Consider the following 18249-nt stretch of genomic DNA (forward strand, 5'->3'; position numbering starts at 1 on the left):
CTTCTGGGTCTCCAAATTGGGCACATGGCCTGAGCTTGCCCTTTACACCTTGGAGGTGCTGGCCTGCCCTGCAGCCAGTGTATTGTCTGAACATGTGTTTAGCACTGCAGGGGGCGTTAACACAGACAAGCACAGCCGCCTGTCCACAGCCAATGTGGACAAGTTCACGTTCATTAAAATGTACCAGGCATGGATCCCACAGGACTTGTCCGTACCTTGTGCAGAATACAGCGCAATTGCTCATTCTTGTATTTTGGATAATTCACAATCTTTTGGAGTGTACCCTTTTAAAAAAAATAAAAATTAGAACCCAAAACCAGTGTTGGCTAACTCCTCCTCCACCGCTGCTTCCACCTACGCCGCTACGTCCACCGCCTCCTCAAACTCCTACTCCATATGGACCTCCACCTCAATTTTTTATTTTATTTTACGGATTTTATGTTATTTGAAGTAATTTCCCTATCCACATTTGTTTGCAGAGCACTTGTCATGCTCTTAACCACATTTTGATGCCATTTGCAGCCCTCTAGCCCTTTCCATGACATGTTGACAGCCATTTTAGTGCTCAAAATTTAGGTCCCCATTGACTTCAATGGGGTTCGGGGTCAAGTTCAGGTCCAGAACTCAAACTTTTTTGTGACGTTCGGCCGAACCCATCGAACCTGAACATCCAGGTTTCCGCTCAACTCTAGTTGTAAAGCTTTTTGTGGCGTGTATTAGTCGAAAAAGAGAAAACCTATTCGCCCCTCAGCGGTGCAGTTATATGTTCTAAAGCCATTTTTTGGCGTGTATTATTGGCACAAAAAGTATTTGCCATTGTGTTGTGAACTGAGAAAATTACAGCCCTTTTTGGCGTGTATTAGTGGCGCAAAAATATATATTTGACGTTCAGAGGTGCAGTTATATGTTCTAAAGCCATTTTTGGCGTGTATTAGTGGCCCAAAAGAATATAATATTTGCCATTCAGCGGTGCAGTTATATGTTCTAAAGCTTTTTGTGGCAAGTGGAAAAAAATAAGGGCCTATTTGCCGTTCAGCAGTGGTTATGTTCTAAAGCCAATTTTAGCATGTATTAGTCGCAAAAATAAATAAATAGATATTTGCTGTTCAGCGGTGCAGTTACCGTATTTTTTGCCCTATAAGACGCACTTCCCCCCCCCCCCCCAAAAGTGGAAGGAAAATGGCAGTGCGTCTTATGGGGCGAATGCTGCCATTTACACTGATACACCGCTGACCGCATGCTGCACAGCGCGGCGGCGTGTGTATCAGCGAGGAGGGGCTGGGGGCCAGCATCCAGTTTTTTAATGGCAGCGGGGGCCAGGTGCAGTCACTGTATTCTATTGCACCGGGCCCCGCTCATTGTACTATCGTATCTACTGTACATAGAATATGTTCGATCCCGCAGCCTGTACTTACGAGCATAGCAGGCAGAGTGGGTGGGCGGGCACTGGCAGCGTAACTTCCTACGTCACGTGCCTGCTCCACCCACTTTATGAATGAAGCAGGCGGCGCAGGCACGTGACGTAGTGAGTTACGCTGCCAGTGCCCGCCCGCCCAGCCTCCTGCCTGCTATGCTCATAAGTACAGGCTGCTGGATCGAACATATTCTATAGTTAAACATTGCCTGCAGTTACAGTAAATACGATTACGCTGCCATTAAAAAAACTAGTGTAGATGTCAGCCCCCACCCCTTGTATTGGGGGTCATCCACAGATCCCCCCCCCCATAGCAGTGTCATGCCATCCACAGACGCCCCCATAACAGTGCGCCATCCACAGACGCCCCCATAACAGTGCGCCATCCACAGACTCCCCCATAACAGTGCGCCATCCACAGACTCCCCCATAACGGTGCGCCATCCACAGGCTACCATTCGTTCAAAGCCCACCAAAAGCACACCTTTTGGTTCAAAATATTTTTTTTTCTTATTTTCCTCCTCAAAAACCTAGGTGCGTCTTATAGTTCGAAAAATATGGTATATGATCTAAAGCCCCTTTTGGTGTGTATTAGTGGCAAAAAAATATATATTATTTGCCGTTCAGCAGTGCAGTTATATGTTCTAAATCACTTTTTGGCATGTATTAGTGGCACAAAAAAGTATTTGCCGTTGTTTAGTGAAGTGAGAAAATTTTATGACTTTTTTTTTTTGGGGGTGTTTTAATTTCCTTTATTTATTTGATCTAACAGTATGTCAGACAGGAGTGCCAGGCCCTTCACATGGGGAGTGGCAGAGGACTAAATGTTTCTGGTGCAGGTAGAGATTGCAACAGAGTAAGAGGCTGTGGCAACAGGGGTCACTTCGAAAGGTCTGAGCTCCCAGGGTCAGCTAGTGGTTGTGTGTTGACCAGCAACCCAGTGGTTCTTGACTGGTTGACTCTATCTTCGACTTTGTCGCAAGTGACATCAGACGACCCCAGCCAAGAGTCAGTGGGTTCGTCAGACACAACCCTTAGTTGGCATGGCCCGGGACCTGGCACTGTGCCCTTACCTGTCATTAACCTGTCTCTGTCCCTGTCCTTTTCTGTTCCCTCAGCCAGAGTAATATTGTACGCTGTGGGTTCAGCTCCACTATACAGTGAGGACGAGCTACTAGAAGATAGTCAGCAGCTACTGGCAAGCCAAGATGTGGAGGACACATCCGCCGGTTACTCCACTAGGCGGGGAAGTAGTGATGAGGAGAGTGGCGCAGGAGCTTGTGTTACGAGCGGTCAGGCTCCTGACCCAGAGACCGTTGAGGAGGACATCAGTGACGTGCAGACAGTACTCGATGATGATGTAGCTGATCGCACTTGGGAGCAGGGTGATGAAGGGACTTCATTTAAAAAAAAATAATATTATAAAATCTGGTGTCTCCATGATAAATCAGCAGCATGGGGGCCCCGCGTGGCTTCCGCACACTTTCCAAATAATCCTTTAGCGGGGTAAATAAATGCCGGATGTCCGGGGCGCTCCATGACCTTCCTGAGAGCTTCTGTCGGGAGCAGTGGTTCATTTCTGAGATGTCCGTATATTGCAGGGGGAATCAAAAGTCCATCTCTGTGCACCAAAGGATGTCCTCCTTCCCATTCATGATGACTGGGAACTCCTGATGTTTTCCCTGACAAAGACTTATTATGGTTTGAATCTTGATGAACTTCGCGACTCTTCCGGGCTCCAAGCAATCTTTAAGCTTTGTCTTCTCATTGTCTGTAGCTACTAGAGGCCTGTTCATGCCAGGCAGGTTCTCCCAGAAGTATCTGGCTCGATGAGCAGCAGATACCGCAATTGCATCAATCTTGACAGAATTCATCTCCAGGTGGAGAGAGATTTGTTTTTTGGCATGCTTTCTCCATCGCAACTACGTTTTCGAATAACCAGAAGACTGGCCGATTCTCTCCTGTCTTAGACAACACTTTATTGAGTAATCGTGGATTGTCAAAAAACAGTTGTCCACTGCCCCCATAAAGGCCTTTCCTGTGTGGGTTAACCACAGATAAGTCATTACAAGGATTTTTGCCAATTATCAGATCGAATTGTCCCCATTCTTCAATTTGTTTCCTGGTTATTAGTGAAGAGCGGCATAGGCAATATTTATTTTTGCGATATTTCACAGATTTTTCGCATAATATTCGCAATAAATTAGCAAATTCTAGAATTTGATCTAGTCATTATTTTCGTGATTGTGCAAATCGGCATTAATGATGCGCATATTTTTTGCGCAATACCAGCAACTTCACATTTTATCAGGGCTGACTAGATATTACTGATTGGTGCACTAACTATTGTTGCGACATCACAGCACTATGTCTGTAGCATGTATATATATATATGGACAGCTGAGAAACAGTAATTCCTATCACACTAACTAACACCCTACACTGGAACCAACTACACTATATCACTATCTAACCTACACTAACTATTTGTAATATATATATATATATATATATATATATATATATATATAATCTAATGTAATTGGATAAGGAATGGGATCCAGATGAAAGCACGAGCATAGCAATCACACTGCTCTTTCTCTCAGAACTGCCGAAAATTGCTGCTGGGGAGTTTCTTATATAGTAAAGGGGTAGGCAACTTTCCTATTGGTTACTGATGAAACAAAATCTAGAATATTTGTGATTACAAATATATAGCACTATATTCTACATCTTCGCAAATTCTCGAAGTGCGATCAACACTACTGGTTATATTCTGTATGTCGCCCACATATACAGTGTGCCCTGGATGGCGTACCCTTCCTATCGTGATGGCGTCATCACACGCCTCCGATGCCATATATTTTTCAACGTTAATTCTAAGCTTTTTGAGAGCCAAAAACACAACCGGAACACTCCTGAAATACTCTGTGCTGCTACCCACCCTTTAATACCCAACCAACCCTCTCCCTTGTGATGCTCCCCCCCCCCCCCCGTCAATAAGCAAAAAAGGGGGGGCGGCGGTTAATGAGGAAATGTAGGCAGGAAAAACTTAACTTCCATTCTCCCCAAATTTTAGTCCATTTTTCCTCAGTATTTCCTGCCTTATATAGAATGTTTTCATATCTTTTTAATCTTATTAACCAGGTTAACCCATGAAGTAATACTTGGAGTATTTCGAGAAAACCAAACCCTAGCAATCAAGCCTCACCAAGAACATTATTTTTATAATAATGATATGTCCCACCATGTCCTCAGCCTCCACTGCAGGGACAATTCAAAGTGCCCCTCTAGCATACCACATGTTCAGGGCACGACGGTGTCACGCTGTTCTGCACCTTGTTTGCTCCACAGACAGGATCTGTTTTTTTGGGGGTTATTGTTCTGACAGATCAGAGGAAGGGCAAAATAATCAGTGACTTCAACACAAACTTACTGCTGACACCCTCTCCACTCTGTCGGGGGGCTCTACTTGTATAAGCGTTTAATAGAACAGGTTCTGTAGACATCTATGTGGAATCAACAGACAACGGTGTAAAAGGAGTGAGCTTCTTATTGGCGCCAACATCGATCTCTGAGTTCATACTTGACTTATTTGGTCAGTTTTGGCCCTGTGACTGCCCAAATAAGTGAAGTGTGCAGTTATTCTAAAAGCGACGCCTGTCATCTCCATGTCATATGGACTCACAGTATTATTTCACTACCAAAGCAGACTCCCTATGCGTGTTACTGCAAGGCACAGTGTTCTACACCACTATAAAGGCTCTCTGCAGCAGGGAAATAGCCGTTTTTTAACCACTTCCCATCTGGGCTATTTGCCCCCTTCCTGACCAGGCCTAATTTTGCTAATCTGACATATCTCACTTTATGTGGTAATAACTTTGGAACGCCTTTACTTATCCAAGTCATTCAGAGATTGTTTTCTCGTGACACATTGTACTTCATGATAGTCATAAATTTGAGTCAATATATTTCACCTTTATTTATGAAAAAAATCCCAAATTTACCCAAAAATTGGAAAAATTAGCAATTTTCTAAATTTCTATTTCTCTGCTTTTAAAACAGAATATGATACTGTACCTCATAAAATATTTATTACTTAACATTCCCCATATGTCTACTTTATGTTGGCATCATTTTGGAAATGCCATTTTATTTTTTTAGGATGTTAGAAGGCTTAGAAGTTTAGAAGCATTTCTTAAAATTGTTAAGAAAATTGCCAAAACCCACTTTTTTAAGGACCAGTTCAGGTCTGAAGTCACTTTGTGGGGCCTACGTTCATTCAGATAATAGAGAACCACCTCTCGCACATTTATAGTCAACGGGCGGACGGGAGGTGGTTAACAAAACTTGCCACAAATATATTCGGATAAAACCAAATTTTTTCAAAAAATTTGGCGAAACGGCAAATCAAAATTTGCTCATCTCTAGTTATAAGACACCATGCCCAAAAATTTGAATTGCCTGATTATCGAGTGTTTGCTCATTTATTGGGTAATTGGTGGCAGTATTACACTGCCAGATGATCGCTAAGGAGCGTTCATGCGAACGCTCGTTAGCGATTATCTGCCCAAAATTGGGCAGTGTAAGACAGGCTTTACAGTATCTGTTTGGCCATATTTATTTATCTGGTATTGTTTTCAAAGGCATTATTGTTTTACAGTTTTAGGTGGCCAGTGTAACACAGCAGGTGCAGTAATAGGGGTAAAAAGGGCAGTAACCAGAACAGAATTGGCGAGAGCAACAGAGTATTTTCATTTTTTTTATCTGTAGTTGAGAAAAAATTGTCAGGGTGCTGGAAAAATGAGTCAAAAATGTCTGGGCAGAAAGGTGATATGTCAACTTAACTTTTTTTTTTTTTCCATGACAGTGCTAACTATCTATTAATTATGCTTATATTTGTATAGTTCAGCATTTTCAGGTGAAGTGATACCAATTATTTTTATTTATGTATTAATTTTTATATATCAAATTTGGAAAGGGGTGATTTGAATGCTTAATATTTTTTATGCTTTCTTAATGTTTAAAAACATTTTATTTATTTGTTTTACTTTTTTTTGTCCCCTTAGAGACTAAAATGTGTAATTGTTTGATCAATTGTCAATTGTACCATAGGCTACAATAGCAAACAACAGCATTCTATGGGATATTAGTCGTGTCTCTACAAAGCCTTGACGTAAACAAGATTTAGGAGGCAGGTTGCTATGACAAGCCTTGGAACCTTCACAAGACCTCAGTCTGCTATAGCCACAGATCAAAATCTGATCTTATGTCCGATCATGCGTTATCTCCAATCACGGTCATTGGAGCTGGGTACACGTATCTGCTGTATTACACAGCTAGCATTGGTTGCGTATGGAGGGAACAAAGCTTGTAAGCCCACTCCATAATTTCTTTGCATGCAAAATTAAATAAATCTATATAATTTTACAAAACCTGTATTGGAAACATGCAGATGGGTCCACCCTTACTTTAGCTCTATTTTAGTTAAAAGGGTTGTGTCACCTCAGCAAGTGGCACTTACTAATGTATTGTGATTGTCCATATTGCCTCCTTTGCTGGCTGGACTTATTTTTCCATCACGTTGTACAATACTCACATCCATGGTTACGACCACCCTGCAATCCATCAGCGGAGGTCATGCTTGCACACTATAGGAAAAAGCGCCGGCCTCTCTGGGAGCACACATAGCCTAGTGCTTTTTCCTATAGTGTGTAAGCACGGCCACCACTGCTGGATTAAAGGGTGGTCACGACATGGAAACGAGCAGTGTATAATGTGATGAAAAAATGAATCCAGCCATCAAAGGAAGCAATATGGACAATCACAATACATTATTAAGTAGCTTGTATTAACTTTCTCTACATAATAAATGCCATTTACTGAGGCAAGAAAACCCCCTTTAAGGACTCCCAATTTCTCATGAAACCAATTTAATATAATATCATGACAAGCTACAAATCCAACAGGGTAGCAGATACAGGGGCATGGTCTAATGATAACATAATAACACTTTCAGTGTCTTTGAGCACATCAATGTACTTGAATATGACATGAAGACATAGGGGGTCATTTCCAAACAGATATACGCCACAAAAGTGGCACCGATTCTGTTGCACGCCATGTTGTGGCAGAATTTCGACTTCTTCATCAGTCATGCCAGGTATAAAAAAGGGGGGCATGGGGTGAATGGGGAAGGGGATGGGCCAGCAGGGCAGTCTCATTCATCATTTTCTACGCCTGGTTTAGGTGTACAAAATGGTCTAAATGTAAGACAGCACGGAAGCTGTGGATACGCCAAAGTTACGAAGAGGCCAGCGCCCATACATAACTTTGGTTTCCACTGCCAGTGCAGGGGCTTCTTAATAGTAGCGTCTAAAATGCCAGTCTTATAAATGTGCCTCATAATACTATGGTAAGTTTGATTTTAAACTAGAGAGAATTCCTTAACTTGGTTGAGTGCTCACTATTAAAGATAAGCAAAGTTTTGTCCCAAATTAATTAGTCACAAATCGCTATAAATCAGGTTTACCCTGCCACTCTGCCTTAGGGTACAGCCACATGGAGCGGCCATGCTGTGGGTGGGTTGTGGCCATGGTGCGATGAAGAACTATGCAGCCATTAGCCAGCAACTGCCTTTCATTTAATAATGAAGACCGCACTATATAGTCAGTCTTCATTGTGAATGGCCACATGGCACCTTTAAAGCACCTCTCCAACCCCCGCCCTACAGGGGGAAGCCCTTCTTCTGACACCTACTTTTCCTCCTATTCCACATAATTTAATATCAATGAGAATATGTCATCAGGAACATCCAGCTACTCCTCGCTCTGCATCTTGCTTTTCTAGGACATGGGGACTTTGAAGGATGATTTGGAAGAAGTAAAGCTAGCAAAAGATAAGGATGATTATTATTATTAAGACCTGGCCCCCCTAAAGAGTGCAGACTGGATGGTATTGGTTGGCATGCTGACAGGGTTGAGCGAACCCGAATTGTAAAGTTCGGGTTCGTACCGAACTTTAGGATTTTTGGACCCGAACATTTCTGTAAAAGTTCGGGTTTGGCGCTCTCTTGGCACTATTTGAAAGGCTGCAGAGCAGCCAATCAACAAGCATTTAACGGTGTGACCTTAGAAGCCATCATAGCCATGTCTACTAATGGCATGGCTGTGATTGGCCAGTGCACTATGTGACCCAGCCTCTATATAAGCTGGAGTCACGAAGCTCCATAATTACAGCCATAATACAGAGGTTTTTAAAACACCCTTTTTTGGCAAAATACACTATTTTGCAGCCCTTTCTGCACGTGTGAAATTCAAGCGTTATATACAGCTTTCATATTCTGTTAGTAAAAGAACACCCTTTTTTGGCAATATCCAACATCTGGTGCCTTTGCAGGATTAGTCAGTGTGCAATTTTCTGGATTTTTAAAAACGCCCTTTTTGTGCAAAATACATTCGTTTTCAGCCCTAGCTGTATCTGCACGTGTGAAATTCAATTGTTATATACAGCTTTCATATTCTGTTATTAAAAAACACCAGTTTTGGGCAAAAAACTTTAATTGCGGCCTAGTTTGCATCTGTACGTGTGATACACACTTTAGATACTGTAGTTATAATCTTCTATGAATAAAACACCCTTTTTGGGCAAAAGACACCATTTTACAACCTTTGCTGCATCAGCACGTGTGAAATTCAAGGGTTATATACTGCTGTCATATTCGCACCTGTTTTGGGCAAAAATAATAATTTTGCAGCCTTTGCTGCATATGTCATTGTGAGATACACACTTTAGATACTGTTGTTCTAATCAGAGATTTGAAAAACAACCATTTTGGGCAAAAATTTTTTATTGCGGCTTAGTCTGGATCAGTCCGTGTGAGATACACACTTTAGATACTCTGGTTATATTCTTCTATTAATAAAACACACTTTTTGGGCAAAAAACTTGAATTGCGGCCTAGTCTGCATCTGTACGTGTGAGATACAACCTTTTACATACTGTCGTTCTATTCTGCTATTAAAGGGAACCTGTCACCGGGATTTTGTGTATAGAGCTGAGGACATGGGTTGGTAGATGGCCGCTAGCACATCCACAATACCCAGTCCCCATAGCTCTGTGTGCTTTTATTGTGTCAAAAAACCAATTTGATACATATGCAAATTAACCTGAGAAGTCAGGGACAGGACTCATCTCAGGTTAATTTGCATATGTATACAATCGTTGGAGTCGGGAAGGAATTTTTAATCCCCTAAAGTGAGGAAAATTGGCTTCTACCTCACAGGTTTTTTTTGCCTTCCTCTGGATCAACTTGCAGGATAACAGGCCGAACTGGATGGACAAATGTCTTTTTTCGGCCTTATATACTATGTTACTATGTTTTTTTTTTAAACAATAAAAGAACACAGAGCTATGGGGACTGGGTATTACGGCTGTGCTAGCGGCGATCTAGCAACCCATGTCCTCAGCTCTATACACAAAATCCCGGGGGACAGGTTTCCTTTAATTAAACCCCCATTTAGGGCAAGATCCTAAATTTGAGAAATATGAGGAGAGCGTCAAATAAGGGACGTGGCCCAGATCGTGATGCTGCTGGTGGAGCTCCTGTTGGACGTGGTCGATCTGTGCCAGCTACACGCACAAGTGAAACCACTTCATCAAGTGCAAGTAGGTGACAGAACCGCAGAGGCGTATCTAGTGAAAATGGCGCCTATGGCAAGCACTGAAACTGCGCCCCTGTCAAAATATTTTAAACCCATCTTTCAGATAACCTTAACAAAAAAAAAAACAGCTGACAAATCTTTAAGTCAAACTCTTTAATCTTCCAATTAAAGTTTTTGTTGCCTAAAATTAATGTTTGTAAGGTAGAAAAACAGAATAGTGTAATGATTCTGTTAAAAAACGAGTAAATACTTATTAAATTCCTTCATCTATATCACCTCCGGCGTTCTAGTTTCTGTTCTCTCATTCACTTCCTGGCTTGCGGCGCTCGTTCATGTAAGAACTACATTTCCCAGTATGCATTGCAGCACGCATAGTAATTCACATCTCCTTGATGTCTCTAACACGTAGAGAGCGTCCTGCCACACAGATGTAGTTCCCAGGAGGGGGTAGGAACAGTGTACACACTGATTCGAAAGCGCCACTGCCCATTGAAATCAATGGGCAGCGCCGCCGAACCGCCAGCAATGCACCGCTGCAAGCTGCATTTTGCGGGCGGTTTTAACCCTTTTTGGGCAGCTAGTGGAAGCTCAAAGTCCTGCGAGCCGCATATTTGAGGCGCCCTGCTAGCGGCTGAATAGCGCCGCAAAAACTACAGTAAAGCGCCGCTCAAATAGCGACGCTTTACCGCCAATAGCGCAACGCCCCAGTGTGACAATAGCCTAAGCCTGGCATCATGACAGTCTCAAACAGAAGCAAGCAGCCCATCCAATATAGTGCTTGCACAATATGGATTAAATTAATTATAATTATGCATAGCCATAGATATAAATAAAGTGATTTGTGCAACAGCAGGTACAACTTGCACAAATCACTTTATTTAGGATATCTATGCATAATTCTAATTTATTTATTCCATATATTTAGCAGCACTATATTAGGTATTTAGCAAGGTTACATTTATTAGGTTGCCTGCAGTGCTTGGCAGATTGCAGAATGTCAGTACATCATTATACAGTGTGATCATGATGTGTGTGTGTACCGTAGCAGACTAGCAGTGCTGCCTGGCTGGGGGTCCAATCGTCCAACTTCTCACAGTTCTTCTCCTCACTTCACCTCAGTGCAGTCAGTCACGGTGACTGAGTCACCTCACGAGTGACACGCTTGGATAAATGAAGCTACGATACGCAGAGGAGGGTAGGCGGAGCTTGAGGCGGAGCTGGAGGCGGAGCCTCTGCAAGTTAGCAGATACACGGACGGACTGGGCGATCCCATTCATAGAAAATCATGGGGGCGCCTGTCTTTCTCCTACATGCCAGCCCTCAGTCCAGACTGTCCAGCCAAGGTAAAAGTACTTTCCAAGTTAATTTGCGTGCCGCCGCCAGCGCTGGGGCTAAAGGAGGTGGCTGCAGAATGGGTGGGAATTTTTTTTTCATGATATTTTTTTTTTTGTCGCCCCCCCCGCTTGGCGCCTATGGCACTAGCCATGGCTGCCATAGCTTGGATACGCCACTGCAGAACCGGGCCTAATATAACTCTACGAATGGTGAGGCCAGAACAAGTACAGGCGATAGTAGATTGGGTTGCTGACAGTGCCTCCAGTTCCTTCACATTGTCTCCCAACCAGTCTCCTGCTGAAAGATCAGAGTTGGCACCTGCAGCCGATGTCCATCAGTCTTTCACCTCACTCCCTTGCAAATCAGCCAAGCAGTCTGAGCCCCAAGTCATGCAACAGTCTCTTCTGCTTTTTGATAACTCTGTTAGCAGGGTTTCCCAGGGTCATCCACCTATCCCTGCCCGTGAAGTGGAAGAGATTGAGTGCACTGATGCCAAACCACTTATGTTTCAAGATGAGTACATGGGAGGACCATCGCAGCATGTCTCGGTTGATGACGAAACACAGAAGCCAACTATTGGGGCTTTCGAAAGTGTGCAGACTGACAAGGAGGGCAGGGGTGAAGACTGGGTGGAAGTGTCCTGCCCTGCTCAGACTATGTACGGAGGTCTGCCAGATTAGCAGCACATGTCTAGTCATTTGTTTTGTTTTGGAGTCGTGCTAGATCCGCCTCCCTTCAGGTGCACTGGGTGGGTTCGTTGGTTTAAATTACTCCCCTCCCAGTGTTCTGTGCGGGTTATAGCTTCTGTCAGGCTGTGGAAGCAAGGAGTGAAGGATTGGCTTTTCCTGCTCAGATAAGATAAGTTGGTTTCTGATTTCTTTGGTTTGCTGTCTAGGCTGTTTGAGTGTCGTCTGTCCCCTCCTGGTTCTGAGGGAGCAGGCTGCCCCTTTTTCCTCTTTTACCATCTCAGGGATTATAGGGTATTCTCAGCCCAGGCACGAGGACACATTATTCCCACCTTCAGGGTCTGAATGTGGGCAAAGCAGAATAGGGAGAGCTGTTAGGGATTTGTTAGGAGTTGACCTTATCCCCACCTTATCGCCTAGAAAACTTGTTTGTTTAGCTATCTGTGTATCTTATATCCTGTCCGCCGTGACAGGAAGATGATGATGTGGAGCACGATGAGGTCCTCGACCCAACATGGAATCAAGGTCATGCGAGTGACCTATGTAGTTCGGAGGAAGAGGCGGTGGTCGCACAGAGCCCTCAGCACAGCAGAAGAGGGAGCAGGGTGCAAAAGTGGAGGAGCCATCCCCTAGACAGTACGCCTGCTACTGCCCACCGCAGCAAGGGACCGAGCACACCAAAGCCAGCTCCAAAGAGTTCCCTGGCGTGGCCGTTCTTCAGACAATGTGCTGAAGACAAGACACGAGTGGTTTGCACGCTGTGCAATCAGAGCCTGAAGCGAGGCATAAACGTTCTCAACCTGAGCACAACCTGCATGACCAGGCATCTAAGTGCAAAGCACGAGCTGCAGTGGAGTAGACACCTCAAAAACCAAGAAAGGTCTCTGGCTCCTCCTGCTTCCTCTTCTGCTGCAGTCTTGGCCTCTTCATCCACCTCTGGAGTGACAGTGCCACCTGCCACCCCGCAAACATAGGATCTGCCAGCAACACCACCACCTGGGTCACCAAGCATCTCCACAATGTCCCACGGAAGCGTTCAGCTCTCCATCTCCCAAACACTGGAGCGGAAGAGGAAGTACCCCCCTACCCACCCGCGATCCCTAGCCCTGAATGGCAGCATTTCTAAATTACGGACCTTTGAAATGCTGTTATTCCGTCTGATGGAGACAGAGTTTTAAAGGCCTTATGGCGGTGGCTGTCCCACAGCACGTCGTGCTCAGCCGCCACTACTTTTCCAGGCGAACCATCACTTTCCTGCACAACCAAGTGGGGGACAAAATCAGGTGTGCACTGTCTGTGGCAAGGTGCACCTCACTACGGATACGTGGTCCAGTAAGCACGGTCAGGGACATTATATATCCATAACAGCACACTGTATAAATGCAGTGGCGGCTGAGCCTGAGGCGGATAGCGGTTTTGCGCTTGTCCTTCCACCTCCGAGGATTATAGGGTGCTTCAGTTTGTTGCTTCATCCTCCTACTCCGTTTCCTCATCCTCTTCCGGCTCCTCATCCGGTCAGCGTAACACCTTCACCACCAACTTCAGCCCAGCCAGGGGTAAACGACAGCAGGCAGTTTTAAAACGTATCTGTTTGGGGGAAAAAACCCACACTGCGCAGGAGCTGTGGACGGGCCTTGAACAACAGACCGATGAATGGTTGGGGCAAGTGAGCCTCAAGCCCGGCCTAGTAGTGTGCGATAATGGGCAAAACCTCGTAGCAGCTCTGGGACTAGCCGGTTTGACGTACATCCCTTGCCTGGTGCATGTGCTGAATTTGGTGGTGCACAGATTCCTTAAAAATTACCCCGATATGTCAATGCTGCTGCATAAAGTGCGGGCCGTCTGTGCGCGCTTTTGGCGTTCTTACCCTGCTGCTGCTCGCCTGTCAGCGCTGCAGCGCAACTTTGGCCTTCATGCTCACCGCCTCATATGCGACGTGCCCACAAGGTGGAACTCCACCTTGCACATGCTGGCCAGACTGTGCGAGCAGCAGTAGGCGATAGTGGAGTTTTAGCTGCAGCACGCACGGGTGAGTCGCTCTGCGGAACAGCACCACTTCACCACCAATGACTGGGCCTCCATTCGACCCCTGTGTTCCTTGTTGCGCTGTTTCGAGTACTCCACCAACATGGCCAGTGCCGATAATTCCGTTCTCAGCGTTACTATCCCACTTCTATGCCTCTTTGAAAAAACACTGCTGGCGATAATGGAAGAGAATGTGGCACAGGAGGAGGAGGAAGAGGGATCATTTTGTAGGGTTTCCTGCCAGTCATTCAAAAGTGGCTCCGAGGGTGGGTTCCTGCACCCACAAACGCCAGGTACACAAATGTCCAGCCAGGGCACACTTCTGGAGGATGACGAGGTGGAGGATATGGAGGAAGAGGAACCTTGTTCACAGCAGGGTGGCACCCAGACCAGCTCATGGCCATCACTGGTGCGATTACATGCTGCAGTGTCTCCGCAACGACCACCGAGTTGCCCACATTCTAACTTGTGGCCACTCTGCTGGATCCCCGTTACAAGGACAATGTACCGTCCTTAATTCCCTCACTGGAGCGTGATCGTAAGATGCGCGAGTACAAGCACACGCTGGTAGACGAACTGCTGGTGGCATTCCCACCTGACAGCGGGGGCACAGTGGAAGCACAAGGCGAAGGCAGAGGAAGAGGTCGCCAATGCAGCTGGGGCACCACCAGCACCTTAGAAGGCAGGGTTAGCATGGCCGAAATGTGGAAAAGCTCGACACAACAACCAGCACCACCAGCTGATATGGAATGTCTTAGCAGGAGGCATCATTTCACCAACATGGTGGAGCAGTATGTGTGCACATGCCTACACATACTGAATGACTGGTCTGCCCCCTTCAACTTCTGGGTCTCCAAATTGGGCACATGTCCTGAGCTTGCCCTTTACGCCTTGGAGGTGCTGGCCTGCCCTGCAGCCAGTGTATTATCTGAACGTGTGTTTAGTATGGCAGGGGGCGTCATCACAGACAAGCGCAGCCGCCTGTCCACAGCCAATGTGGACAAGCTCACGTTTATTAAAATGAACCAGACATGGATCCCACAGGACTTGTCCGTACCTTGTGCAGAATAGACATGTATACCGACCTTAACCAGCCATTGTTATACTGCAGCGCAATTGCTCATGTTTTGTATTTTAGATATTTCACTCTTTTGGAGTGTACCCTAATTTGAAAAAAAAATTAAAACCAAAAACCAGTGTTGGCTACCTCGTCCTCCTCCAACGCTGTTTCCACCTACAATGCTACGTCCACCGCCTCCTCAAACTCCGACTCCATATGGACATCCTTCTCATAAATCAAATATTTTTTATTTTTTGTACGTATTTTATTTTATGTAATTTCACTACTTTGTCTGTTACATTTATGAGTGAAATTTACAAATTTTTGGGTGTGATGTACCACTGCTATACCTAGTAGACAGGTTAATAAATTTCACTAATTTTTATGTTACATTCTTGGGTTGACATTTTACAATTTTGGACAAGAATAAACCCTTGCTCTGCATAGGTGACGGGGAATAAAATTTCAGAAATTCTTCTTTAGAATTCTGCGCGTCACCTTCTTTCATTCAATGCTTAAACTTTAACAAGTTGTTCCACATTTGCACTTCAATAACTTTTCCCATATTTCCGCTCGATCAAAAAAAAAAATTAATCCATTTATCTCCCTTGGATGTGGTCTCTTTCTCATACTCCCTCTCTGGTGTGCAACCCTGATTCGCCGATAACCGTGATCAACATGGTAGGCTCAGAAAAGAACATCGAAAGTTGATAGAGAAGACATCCAAATGGATGGTGGACGTCACAGGGACGTGCGATCAGGCAGAAGTTATCTAGAGTCAACAAAGTGGCAGCAGGGCCTCTCCTATATAACGTTTCCAAATCCAAAATACCACAGTTGCATTCCCTATAATTTTTTATTCATCATTCCAATAACAGGGCATCTTAAGAGTACTGTATTTATCGTCACTACATCCCCGAGTCGAGAGTGGATAATTGCCGTGCGCCCCCTCCTTTCCTTCAATTCTTTTGTTTTAACAGCTTTTCCCACATTTTCGTTCGATCACAATTACATTTCATGCATTGATCTCCCTTGTATGTGGTCTCTCTTTCTCACGCTTCCTCTCTGGGGTGGAACCCTGATTCGCCGCTAACCGTGATCAACATGGTAGGCGCAGAAAAGAACATCAAAAGTTGATAGAGCAAATATACAATTGGATCGTGAACATCACGGGGATGTGCGACATGGTGGGGCAGTATGTTTGCACACGCCTACCCGAACTGACTGATGGTTCTGCCCCCTGCAACTTCTGGGTCTCCAAATTGGGCACTTGGCCTGAGCTTGCCCTTTACGCCTTGGGGGTGCTGGCCTGCCCTGCAGCCAGTGTATTGTCTGAACGTGTGTTTAGCACGACTGGAGAGGGTTATCACAGGTTATATTTCCCAATGTTTTGGGGTGTACCCTAATAAAAAATAAATAAATGTAAAACAAAAAAGCAGTGTAGGCTACCTCCTGCTCCTCCACCTACACCGCCACATCCACCGCCTCCTCAACCTCCTACTCCATATGGACCTCATCCTCCTAGATCAAGATTATTATTTTTTATTTTGACGTATTTTGTTATTTGAAGTCATTTACCTATCCACATTTTGCAGTTTGCAGAGCACTTGCTATGCTCTTAACCACATTTTGCTGGCATTTGCAGCCTCTAGCCCTTTCCGTGACATTTTTAGAGCCATTTTAGTGCTCAAAAGTTCAGGTCCCCATTGACTTCAATGGGGTTCGGGGTCAAGTTTGGGTCACCATGGTGATGGATCATGTGACGGACCATTTGATGAGCGCTGTGACATCAAAGATCCTATTCTTGTGCACAGCAAAGATGAAGACAGAAGAGAAGCCGGGCTGCGCGAACAAGTGGATTAAGGTAAGTTAAATTTTTTATTTTTTTTATTTAACCCCTTCAGTCCTACTGTACTATGCATTTTGTATTAAGAATGCTATTATTTTCCCTTATAACCATGTTATAAGAGAAAATAATAATGATCGGGTCCCCATCCCGATCGTCTCTTAGCAACCGTGCGTGAAAATCGCACCGCATCTGCACTTGCTTGCGGATGCTTGCGATTTTCACACAGTCCCATTCACTTCTATGGGGCTTTCATTGCGTGGAAAACGCACAAAGAGGAGCAAGTGATGCGTGAAAATCACCGCTCATGTGCACAGCCCCATAGAAATTAATGGGTCCGGATTCAGTGCGGGTGCAATGCGTTCACCTCAGGCATCACACCCGCGTGGAAATCTCGCCCGTGTGAAAGGGGCCTAATGGTCATATTCCAAAATTGCAATGACCATTGCTGAAACAGTCCTCCATGCAAATAATGTTAATCGTATTGCAATTTATGTATTGGTTCAATAAACTTTACAATTTGGCATGAAAAAGCTCTGCTTTTTCTTGTAGGTACAGTAATTTTTTTTAATTATTTTTTTTATTGTAACTAACTTGATTAGAGAGAGAAATGGTGACTTTTTTACACTTGAAACTTTTTATATTAGTCCCAGTATGGAACGTCAATTTTTGAGTGTCTGATCCTTGTTTCAATGCGGTAGAATACATGCAGATTGTACTGCATTAAGATCTGATGTTGTATGTAAAAATTCATTGTATTTTCAATCCCGTATTAATCCCTAAATTAATTTAATTAATTGCTCAATAAAACCAAAAGGGAAATACCGAAATTCAAAGGTAATTTTGGCTTTTCTTTTCTAAAATAGCCGAATTGCAGTGTTTCCCACAGTAGTGCTTAAAAGCGAATACAAATACAGTATCCCTAATATTACGAAGCAGCTAGTGTTCTAAATAAGTCAAAGACTAGTAACGTTTCTTGTTAGAGAAACTAATTCAAATCACAAGAGTTTTTATTTTTGCTGAAGTAGTAAAGTTTTATTTTATTTCTATCTTTCATTTTATACAATTTGTCAGTATTAAAACAAACCACTTCATGCTGCTATTGAAAATGTTAATGCTGCTTAGCTAGGGTCCAAAGCTGAAAAATTACAGTTTTTATATATTTTTTAATTTGTATGTTACTATCATTTTTGATGTACTGTACACCTTCATCGACTTGT

The sequence above is a fragment of the Bufo bufo genome, chromosome 7 (genome assembly GCF_905171765.1).
Source record: "Bufo bufo chromosome 7, aBufBuf1.1, whole genome shotgun sequence".
Classification (NCBI taxonomy): domain Eukaryota; kingdom Metazoa; phylum Chordata; class Amphibia; order Anura; family Bufonidae; genus Bufo; species Bufo bufo.